Source organism: Archocentrus centrarchus, chromosome 17, assembly GCF_007364275.1.
Source record: "Archocentrus centrarchus isolate MPI-CPG fArcCen1 chromosome 17, fArcCen1, whole genome shotgun sequence".
NCBI classification, from domain to species: domain Eukaryota; kingdom Metazoa; phylum Chordata; class Actinopteri; order Cichliformes; family Cichlidae; genus Archocentrus; species Archocentrus centrarchus.
Window position 1 is genome coordinate 19,389,810 of NC_044362.1, and position 11,353 is coordinate 19,401,162.

The window sequence follows — 11,353 nt, forward strand, 5'->3', positions numbered from 1 at the left end:
TTGTGTTTGCTTTTCATAATTGATTTCATGGACTGCATTGACAGAGTTTCCAATCCCTGCTACCGGATGTCAGACAAAAGCAGGCGATGGGATGCTGCTTGGCAGGAGGTTTCTCTATTTCTGCTGGTATTATAGACAAATTAGATATGCTGCAGGCCTACTTTCTCCCCCTATGGAAATGACCCGCATAGTGTAATTTAGGAAACATGCAGTGGACGGCATAAACGCTCCGCCTTCCCTGTAATCCCTCCTGCTGGAGATTTTTAGCACAGAGTGAGCAAACCGCGTGCACACAGCAGTAAGGTTTCTATTCAGAATCACATGTTTTTCTGAATGGAAACCTAAATAGAAACCTGGTCATAGTTTGATGGAGGTTTTCCTTTAATACGCTGGAGAAGATCCCCAGTTGCTTTAAGGGTGGCTTTCTTACTGTTTTTCATCTCAATAGATATTTCAAGGATATTCATCTTTTCAAGAGATATATTACCTCTTATATTAACTACCATGTCACCTGCTGTCATATTTCAAAAAGGCATAGTTCTGGATTAAAGGAAGGAAAGTGGTGAATAGAAGGAATCAATATCACACAAAGCGGAGCTCATTATTGTGTGGCTCTGTATTTAGCAGGAGATAAATTCAGCAGGGTGGGTGCTCAGACTAATAACTGTTTCAAGTCCCAATAAAGCCCAAACATCTGATATGACTTAGGAAGCTGATAGAGGCTTGGTGAGGGAGCCAGTACAAAATGCTGAAACCCTTGTGCCAGAGCTATAGAATCCCCTCAGACATATATAATTACCTGTCTCTCATTTTATTTATTTATGTCTTATTAATGTTTGCAGATGGCACAAAATGCCAAATCATCCACTCCGCCGGCAGTGATTTACCAAATGTAAATATGGCAAGAGAGCAATTTTCGCTACTCTGCCAACTTCTTCATCAATCAAACCTTTTATTACCTGGATTTGATAATAGAGCAAATGTGGGACTAGTTTTGTTTTTTGGCATTTTTCCATCGCAACTGGCTGTGCCTGCTGGGCTCTTTAAGTAAATAAACATGTGTTCCACTGAGTTCACTAATTAGTTCAATTGCAAAATTTGGACACAGTTAACCTTCAGTATAATATTTTTCTTTTTCTTTTTTCTTTTTTTCTTAGCTGGAAAGTGCTCCAAACACTGAGTTACAAGTAAATCCTTTGCACATGGAGAGCGCCACAGTGCAGTGACTTCACAAAGCCACTTCATAGATCATTTTTCACACTCATCATCCCTCAAAATCATTAAATTCTCTTAAATATTTTCAGGTGGATGTTGGCATCTGCTGCCAATGTGTTTGCCCACATTTAGTTGCAATTTTGATTGAATAACAAGAAATTATTTGATAACAGCAAAAGGCTTTCCAGAGTTACAGTGCCTTGAGTTTTTCATTCAGCCTCTGTGACAATGGATTGCATTTTGTCCTTAAAAGTGTGTGCTTCAAGAAAACATATAAAGATACATTAGACCTTGAGTGGATTTCAGATCAAATCAGAGCTGCCTAGCACAACACGCACCAACCAATCAAACCACTCCTCCATTGCTTCGTGAATGTCTATAGATCTATTGTAAACAGTCCTTACATGAGCCACAGGTATTCTGCACAATGCACACTTGTCCTAGTGGGAGGTTTCACACACATTACCAGCCATAATCCTCTTATTTCCTTTCTTCTTTTAAAAATTTGTCTTTGCTCTCGACCTCATCAGAGGAGGTAGTATTTCTATATACTACAAGTCGTCAGGCAGCTGCTGCAAGCTCACACTTCATTTTGCGGGGGCTCCGTGAACCTCAAGGTCCACAGAAACACAAATAACACATGCTGCCGAAAATATAAAATATCTTTTTCCATGTGCTGCACGTCTGTATTATATAGGATGAATCACAAAAAAAGATCTGGCTGTCGGAGAGAGCTTTGAAGGTTTTAGTCATACCCAAATGTGCTGTTTTTCCTCTCATGCGCCTCGTCAAGGTCCTCCCTTGTGCGTCTGGATCGTAGATGCTGGGAGAGGATCTGGTACAAAGAGAATTACAGATCAACTTCAGCTTGACAGTAGATGAATGCAGCCAAGCACAAAGAGCCTAAATAGCATTGCCTGCACCTCAACATAAGCATGAAGCACATTTGATATAGAAGAAAATCTCCTTGTATAAAAGAACTATCCCTAAAAATTAAAAACAGTTTCATAACTGGGGCAGATCCCTGTTAATCGCACTAGTTAGAAAATGGGTGAGAATATTAGACAAATTACGTAATCCATTAGAGCGCATCTAGACGGTGGATCAGAAGCACATGGCTGTGGTTTTGCAGGACAAGCAGACAGACGAAGCTTTGCAGACTTAGGCGTCACTGAGGGTGCTGCTGTGATTGTCCTTGCTGAGCATGATCTTTCCAGTATCTCATAAAAGGCAGGACTTTTGCGCTTTTCACGTATTAGACAACCCACAAACCTCCAGCCAGCAATAGTTCTCCTGGCAAAAAAAAACAAAAAACAAAAAAAAACACCCATCTCATTAATGTTCAAGACAGAGGAGCTAGCAGGAATCAAGCAAGTGAACCAGTGGACTGTAAGCAAGCAAATAACAGCACAGTGTGGCATTCAGATAGAGGAACGGCATGATGTGGGACACAAGCTTAAAATGTCGTGTGGGTTTTTGTTTTTGTTTTTTTGTGAGTGTGTTCTCTAAACCCGTCTGAATTTGTCTTCTAGACATGCACAAGAAAAATAAAACTAATTTTGACAATTTCATGATTATTTACACTGGGACTAATGTGCATGGGCATGCCTTTTTTTTCCCCTCACATATTATCCCAATGTTATTAAGCTATCTTCCATATTTTTTTTCAATCCTTAACATCATAAAATGTACCAAATGACTGCATTTACACCAACTGTTTACATGCTTTTTTTTTTTCCAGGCAGATTTCCAGGCTTCATTTTACAGTAAATTATAAGTAAATACTGTAACAAGACTTAAATTGTTTCATGCCCATGTGTATGGATGTGATTAGACCATTAGCCGTGTGTAGCCGTTACACTCTCAGTTTCTCCAATCAGGTGCAGGCTGCATTTAACACTGGGCAGATGTTTCTGTTAGTTCAAACTCCACATGTGTAAAAGGTCTTTGTGAATGAAACAGGCAATAACAGCCACGATGCATGTGGCAAGAATTATGAGTGTAATCATTAATGATTATAATCAATCATTAAATTCTCACACTTTTCCTGTTAGAGTTAGTGGAATTATTAGAGCGGGATAATTAGATTTTAGAGGTGAAAATGATCACCTAGTGCACTTAAAGCACATAGGAGGTACACACGTTTGCAAAACACGTTTGTTGCCGGATATGTTGCACTCTTTGGCTGTTTTGATGCTAATGGTGATCTGGGCAGCGTAGTTTACTTAATTAAAAATCTGAATGCAGCACTTTTACTCAGACATTACCAAAATGGCTATGTTGTTGCTGCCTTGTGCCTCTGCTAAAACTGTCACGAATGCTAAATTCTCTCAACAAAAGACTCAAAAGTACAGTTTGTGAAACTGCCAGTGCAACTTACAAATTACAGTGCGGGGGATAGGATGTCACATTTCACTCCCTGTCTTTGAGCTGAAAAAAGATTCCCTCTGTATTTGTCTTGGAGATATTTTAACAGGCATTTAAGCCATTAACAGAAGATTTTGCAGAAAACGGAGTGGAAAAAAGATGCAGTAACAAAAGAGGGATGGACAGAGCTATCACGCACCTAACGATATTAATAAAACTACACCAAACACAAACCCTAAAATTCACATTTCCAGTCCTGATAACAAAAACTGAATTCATGGGTGCATTTTGTAGCACAAAACCCATCAGATGCAGCAAAGGGAGTGTGGTCTGCCACAAGCTGGATGTACTTAATAAAATAGCCAGGGTGTGAGGTGAATCTAGGCCAGAGAAGCATCTCTATTTTACCACTATTTACCCCAGCATGTACTCAGAGGGGAAAAAAAACAGGTGCAAAACCCTGTTCCACCTTATGAAAACAATTGTGGAAAATTAGTGTTGCTCGCCTCTTCTCCGAGCACCAGAAAAGCTGCCATCAATAAATCAATTCCCCTCTCTGTCATGCTTTAACTGCTCACATAAACATATTTAATCAAATCTGCAAAACTTCAATGATTTTTTTCCCTTCAAAGACTCCATGTGGCCTCTTTTACACCTATTTTCTGTTCTCTGATTTCCTTTGCATGTCAGCTGTTTCTCTCTGTTCTTTTTCACGTTTGTCTCTTTTATTCCCCCGTCTGTTGTCTTTTATTCTCTCTCCATCCTTTTCTCGTCTGGGCTGCAAAACAGCAAACTTCCTTGAAACCACTTTAGGATAAAGAAAAAGAAAAAAACTGATCATATGGATTGTCTCATTTTTTTTCTTCACCTCGGCGAATGATAGAAAATCCACAGAAGACACCTAGTGCACTGAAGACATTACCAGGAAAATGAAGGGCCTATTTCACAGACATGGATTAAACTAATCCTGGTCTAATACACTGAAAAGAGAACTTTGGCTGTCTGTCTGTGAAACCAATCCCTAAATCTCATTGAATTTAAAATGTCTGATTTCTATACTCTCTATTATTACTTTATTAATAGCATATGTTGGCTCATATAAGCTTCCATGTTGATTTATAAACATGTTTACGAGTCATATCTGATATATGGCACACGCTGAACAATAAAACTCACACAGCTCTGGAATTACTGTGCGTTAGACTTGAACTTCCCACAAATTCAATCAAAGAGCATTCTCACTGTGTGCCCCCCCCCCCCCCCAACAAAGAAGACTATACCCACAAAATTAACTCACGAGCATTCTCACTGTGTGCCCCCCCCCCCCCCCCCCCCCTCACCCCCTTTCTTTGCGTCTATATTAATCAATTCTTAATCCATATCAGATGATATCGACTGTTGCTGTATCACTGCAGTGGCAGCATCATACAGTTATGTGTCGCCACTGTGTGATAGCTAGCTGAAGACAGAGAATTTAATCACTAAGCCATAGTGGTCCTGCTCTCATTTTCTTTAAATCTTCCTTTTCTTAACAAATTTGAACCCATTTTAACTGACTGCTGTTCTGCAACCAGGGGAGTTATAAGACGTGAGCATAGCTATCAAACTCTCGTTTCCCTGTCTGCTTTGCTTTCACTCTGTAAAGATTCCAAGCTGACCACATGGCAAAGGATATCCAACTGCATAATGCGTGCTATGTAATGCTTTTGCGTTCTACACAAACAGCTGACTCTGTGCCTATGTGGGCTCATGTGTGATAATATTAAGATTTACAAACCTGTGTGCGGAATTACCTCTGTACAAGATATTGCAATCATATTACAATAAACACGATCGGTGAAGACCACTCTGCTGGATATGAAAAAAATATTAGCATTGTTACCAGCCGACTGAGCCAAGCCTGTGATTCCAGGCTCATCTGTCCTTGACTCAAGTGTTGCCTTTATGCTACATGTCTGGTATTTTTTGATGTGAGAACATTGCCCCCTGCTGATTCCATTTTGTACACTGTCTAAAGCCTTGACAAGCAGAGCTGAGTGACAGAAGACAAGTGGGATGGGGTCACACAAATGCTGCAGAGCAATCCATCTTAGCTCTTTTTTTAAGTTTTTTTTGTTGGTGTTATTGTTTGTTTTCTCTGCTCTCATATCACAACACTGGTGTCATCTTCTTTGAGCTTCCACTGCTGCAGAAAGCGCTCAATATGCTGCTGATATTTGTATGGACCTCACAAACCGAAAAGAGCTAAAGTCTGAGAAGTGTAAATATTTCACTAATATTCAAAATAAATATTTATAACACAGGAGAAACACTAATTGAGTCAGTGCATCTGGGCAACACTTTATTCTCGCTGCCGCATTAAAGCCCCTGAAAACTTGGCTTCAAATCTGACTTTTCTCTACAGCATTAAATATTCATGACTAAATACACAACAATCAAAGCCGAGAAGTGGAAAACTTTTTTTTTTTCATCTAGAGATTAGCACTTCTAAACTGACCGAAAATGCTCCATAATAATATTGATTTATTAATGGAAATATTTTGGGTGCTAGCATTCATGTGTATGTTACTTTAACATACTCTGCCCACCAAAACATTGTTAGAGACAACAACACTAAACAATAAACTGATTCTGCTCTTATTCCATTCACATAGAAAAAAATCTTACAGTAAATATATCTATATGTATTGTCTGTATCTCTTATGTCTCATGAAAAAGGCTACTTTCACATTTTATTTTTATGTAACATCACTTTTAAGAAAATAAGTACTGTCTGCATCGAGAAAGCATAATGTCTTCAAAAAGGACAAGATGAGTAAATAACAGTATGAGACACGTCTTATTAGATTTTTGAGGAAAATAAGAGAAAATAGGAAAATCGTAATGACGAAAATAGGAAATTACTGTCATCGCTTTTTTCAGTTTCTTTTCCATATAGGTTCAGCTGGCAACTGTGTTCATACCAGCTGTTTATCAGCTGGTTCACTGACAACAGCCTGTATAACTGCATCAGTATAATTTTGCTTGGTATCATATTTCTTTTGCTGGTTTTCATGTCTAAAGCTAGTTTAAGTGAGTATGCATGTATTCTGTAATGCTCTGATTGGATGACCACAGATATTTTGACCAAACGTTTGTTACAACCAATATCGGCCTTGCTGACTGATATCAACCTATTGACAAACATGTGGCAGATATTTAACCAATTTTGTCACATTAGTTTTGTGCTGGCTTAGTGTTTGATGTTATGATAAAGTCTTACTAGCATAAATATTCAAATATGTACATAAATAAAATTAAGAAAAAAATTAAATAATGTATCAGTATCAGCCAAATATCAGTATAGGTATTAGCCAAAAAATTTCACAATCATTGTATTCTAATGAACTGTTCTCCTGCCAGGGAACATAATGGCGAATTAGTATAAAACCAGACATATTGAATGACTAAACAAATCAGAGGTGAGGTGCAGTGATCCATACAACAGGCAGCCTTCATAACCAATCTAAACTTATATATTTTGGTATAAAAATGTGTAGTAAAAAGCTGAATTAAAAATGGTTCAAATGCTTTTTGGTAACATTAAAATTGTTTGCATATGAGCACTGCAAACTGAGAACGTAAAGGAAAAGCTTATTTGTGTACTTTACTGTAAATTATATGCTTGTGCCCTGATAAGGCATCATACAGGAGCTGTCAGAAATCAAGTTCATAAGTTCGAGCATTTGTCACAGTTATAAATACCATGCAGGTCTCATTTCATGTGTGAGCCAGAAAAGCGTGAATTAAAATTTCATGTATACCGGTTGAGTCATCCAACATAATGGCTAAAAGATTCTAAATAAACATTAAAATTGCCTGGTGGGAAAAATTGGTATTCTAACAGCAACCATGCTTCCAAATGATGATAATCTGTATTCACACAGTCTGCCAAGTCAGATGAAAGCCTCAATTAGCAGTCAATTCTATTCAGTATTTCTACCATGCCACCACTATTTACATTCTCTGTCAGCACCCAAGGCAGCTCCATGCCTGAACATTGCAGGAATCACGCCTGGTGAGAATATGAGTAACCCTGCTGTGAACAAAGTGCAAAAACAAGTGTTTTGTAATAATCAGAGACGTGGGCTTCTAATGCATGATGCTCCCTACATCGTGGCTGTAGATGTGAGGAGCCATAAGTTGAAGTGTCATCCCTTCAGTCGTAACCTCCGATAAAAAACTGGAGATTGCAGCGAAGAGATGAAACACCTCTGATGCTTTGATTTGCAGCCTCATACTGGCAGTGCTCTGCACAGGCCCACAGCATGATGCTTGTCCTCTCACCAGGTGTTCTTAGTGGAGATGAGCCACTGATTGAATTTTGCTTTGCTACCTATACAACACTGCTGTGCTCACAGCAAATGCATTCAAAACAATACAGTAACTGCCTCCCATTTTAATGCACTTAAATAACAGAGGCGCAACATAGTCTGACTAAGCTATGATAATATAAGCTTTGTATTTCTGTGGGTGGCATCGTGCTATTATTGTGCACTGACAAGCATTGCCTTGAGAAACTCTTTCCTGGGGGATAATAAAGCATCAGCAGAAGGCGTCATCTTTTGCACTCAATAATCAACTCATACTGGGGTGCTAAGGAGCATCTCAGTCTCTTTGTGTGTTAGAAAATTCATCCAGTGTAGGGTTTTCATTCAGTATCCTCATTAATTAGTATTGTACTGTGTTAGTATGGGGGCCAGACACATAAAAGAACATATTTCAAAGCCAAGAGCAGACCAGTGGGAGTCTGTTTTCAGGCTTGTTTTTTTTTTTTTTTTTTTTAAAAAGAAAAAAGCTAAAGGCCAGTCTGCAGATCCAGCGTCTACGCACGTGTCTTGCTGGGTCAGTCCAATAGCACTCCAGGTCAGCTGAATTTCTGGAAGACCCCATGCTGGAATAGACAAATTGAAAAAAAAAAAAAAAAACTTGAACTGCATTTTTTTAGCATGCGTTGAATTTATGAAAATATTATGTAAAAAGCAAAAAGCTCTTGCAAGAGCAGCAAAATTCGGGGCGCTAACTGTTGTAGATTATAGAATAACTGTAAATGTTAATGTGGAGTCATCGTGAAGCTGGTTTATCGAGATCGTATCAAAACTTATTCTACTTCTTTTGTTTATATCATGGTAAACCAAACTTCTTTCATTTATAATCACAGACTGATCAACAAGAAAAATCGTGTGTTGCAGCCATATATCACAATAAGGCAAAAAAGCAACAGCATTAAAATCCAGCTTCCTCATATTGTGTAGGCCACCCATGTGGCGCAGAAACAGTCGGGAGCTGTCAGGACCTGCAGGGGGTGTCCTGTGGACTTTGAGTCAGTCTTTGTGGCAGTAGATCCTTTGAGTCTGCAGACTGTGACTGGGAGTTTAGAGGCTGGATCAAGACTCTTCTTGTGTTGCTTGAGCCATTCCTGAAAATGGCTTTGTTTGCGTCACCTGTCAGCTGTTGTATTGTTGTGGTTAATTAGTGTATTTCTTCTTTGGTCTTCTCTTTGTTTGCACAGCAGGTAACCTGTGGGAAAGGGTGGCGTGAAATACATCTATTAACAAATCAAGATTTGGCACATTTCCACCAGAATATGAGACATTGAAAAAACCTTCTATTTTCTTCTTTACCTTAACTTTACCTGGATTGTTGCTTATTTAGTCATAATATTTAATATGTTGGAGAATTTCATAATTTGAAAGCCACGTTTCAGGGGCTTTAATGCTGAGCTGAGAATAATGTCACCCAGATGCACTCACTCAGTTAGTGAGTTTTCTTATAAATATTTATTTAGAATATTAGTAAATTATTATTGTTAGTCTTCAGCTGTTCCTAAGCATTTTGTATGGTATGGCTGGCAGGGTATGTGGTCCTGCTAAGGGAGTCCACTCCTCTCGGGGATGTGATTGGTCTGCAGTAGTGTTAAGTGGGTGTCAAGGTACAAATGTTTCCCAGCAAAGCAGTGCATTGTGACAAAAAATAATCAGTGTTATTCATTTTACCTGTTAGTATTTTTAATTTTAATTTTGCCCAGAGTCAAAAATGTAATGTGACCTATTTAATAAATAAATAAATACTGCCGAGAAAATAAAAGTGAAAAGAAATTGTTAACACAAACTCCTTTACCTGTGAGTTAACATGATTACCACTTTAAGGCTGTCTTTTTAATAGGTATTAACAGTATCTTATAAACACGTGTCTTAAATTTTCCAGAACACATTTTAATGTGGTTGTAGTGGATTAAGTGTTTACTAAAGTATTTATTAACTACTACAGCTCCTGCTACTGTTAATCAACTTATCTTTAATTACCATAATTATTTTTCCATATTATTTACATTTTCATCTTGTTTTGTATTTTAGCAAACTTCTTTGAGACTTTTAATTTAAGCAAAACCTTAGTATTATGTTATTATGCATTTTTGGACAATTTTAAAAAATAAAGCTCTAGGAGAAAAACAATGGAGGCGGGTGTATTATCAGATATTGTTAATTAATAGCAATGTAGTAAAACTCCTCAGATTTATACATATATTTATATAACATATAATCTACTATTTATTTTTATACAGTCTAAAATTATTATAAGCTACTTTATGCACATTTCACAGTCTGTAAATAACTCGGGTGGTAACATGCAACATTCTACTGTTCAGTTCTGCATGTTTACATGCTCAGCTGTTCACATATACTGATATAATCACCACTTTTCTGTACATTTCATTGTCTTCATGTGCAATATCCAGGCTTATTGTTTCTGTTCTTCAAAGACATACATGTATTAAAATACACATGTATACATGTTTATGCAGGTGTATGTGCATATGTACTTTTTCTATATATCATTATATTTATCTGTTATTTAAATTTTGTGCATCATGTGAGGGAGTATAACTGTAACTTCGTTATTTTTGCATAATAACATTAAAGAATCTCAAATCTTGAAGACACTGTTGCACCAATGAAAAATGTCTTTATAAAAGATGTTCCAGTTGTTCTTAATTATTGTACTGTAATTCACATACTGAACTGAACTGAACTTTGCTTTATTTCAGATATTATAGTCCATTTGAATATAAAAGAACAAAAAAGAATTAAAGAAAATGCAAAAATCCAATCCAATGGATTTAAAAAAAAATGTGCCAGTGTTTCGAGAAGCAGGAGAAATTTCTTGCATCACTTAAACAATGTTAAAAGCATTATGACCAGACTTTCTGAACAAATTAATCTACACATCATGAGAAATTTATATGTAACTTTACTACATTACTAGTCACAAACATAATAGGTGCTTTACAAGAACATTATCAATTTATTAAATATTTATATACACTCTTCATATGCTACATGGAGAGACTTAAATTACATTTTTTTCCACTGTAAATCCTTTTGCACTCTTGCACAGTCGGTTGTCTTAAACTGCCTACGTGTGTTTCACTGAAATCTCAATCACATCTTTTGGTTTTTGTTAATTGTGCTGTATGTGTGCTGTACGTGTGTGTATCAAATAAAGAAATGACTTGTTTGCAAGAATTTCTATGACTCAGCATATCTTTAATATCTTTTTTAGAGCTTTTATGTCATATTATGGCTCTCTGTTGCCCTGTTAGCCAGATCTCTCTTGAAAAACGGACATTTTGACTCTCAATAACACTTTTTTACCTGGATAAATTTAGGACATATAAAAGTAACTTTGCCAAAAACTGATTGCAGCTTCTACCTTGTGACAGGAATTTTCT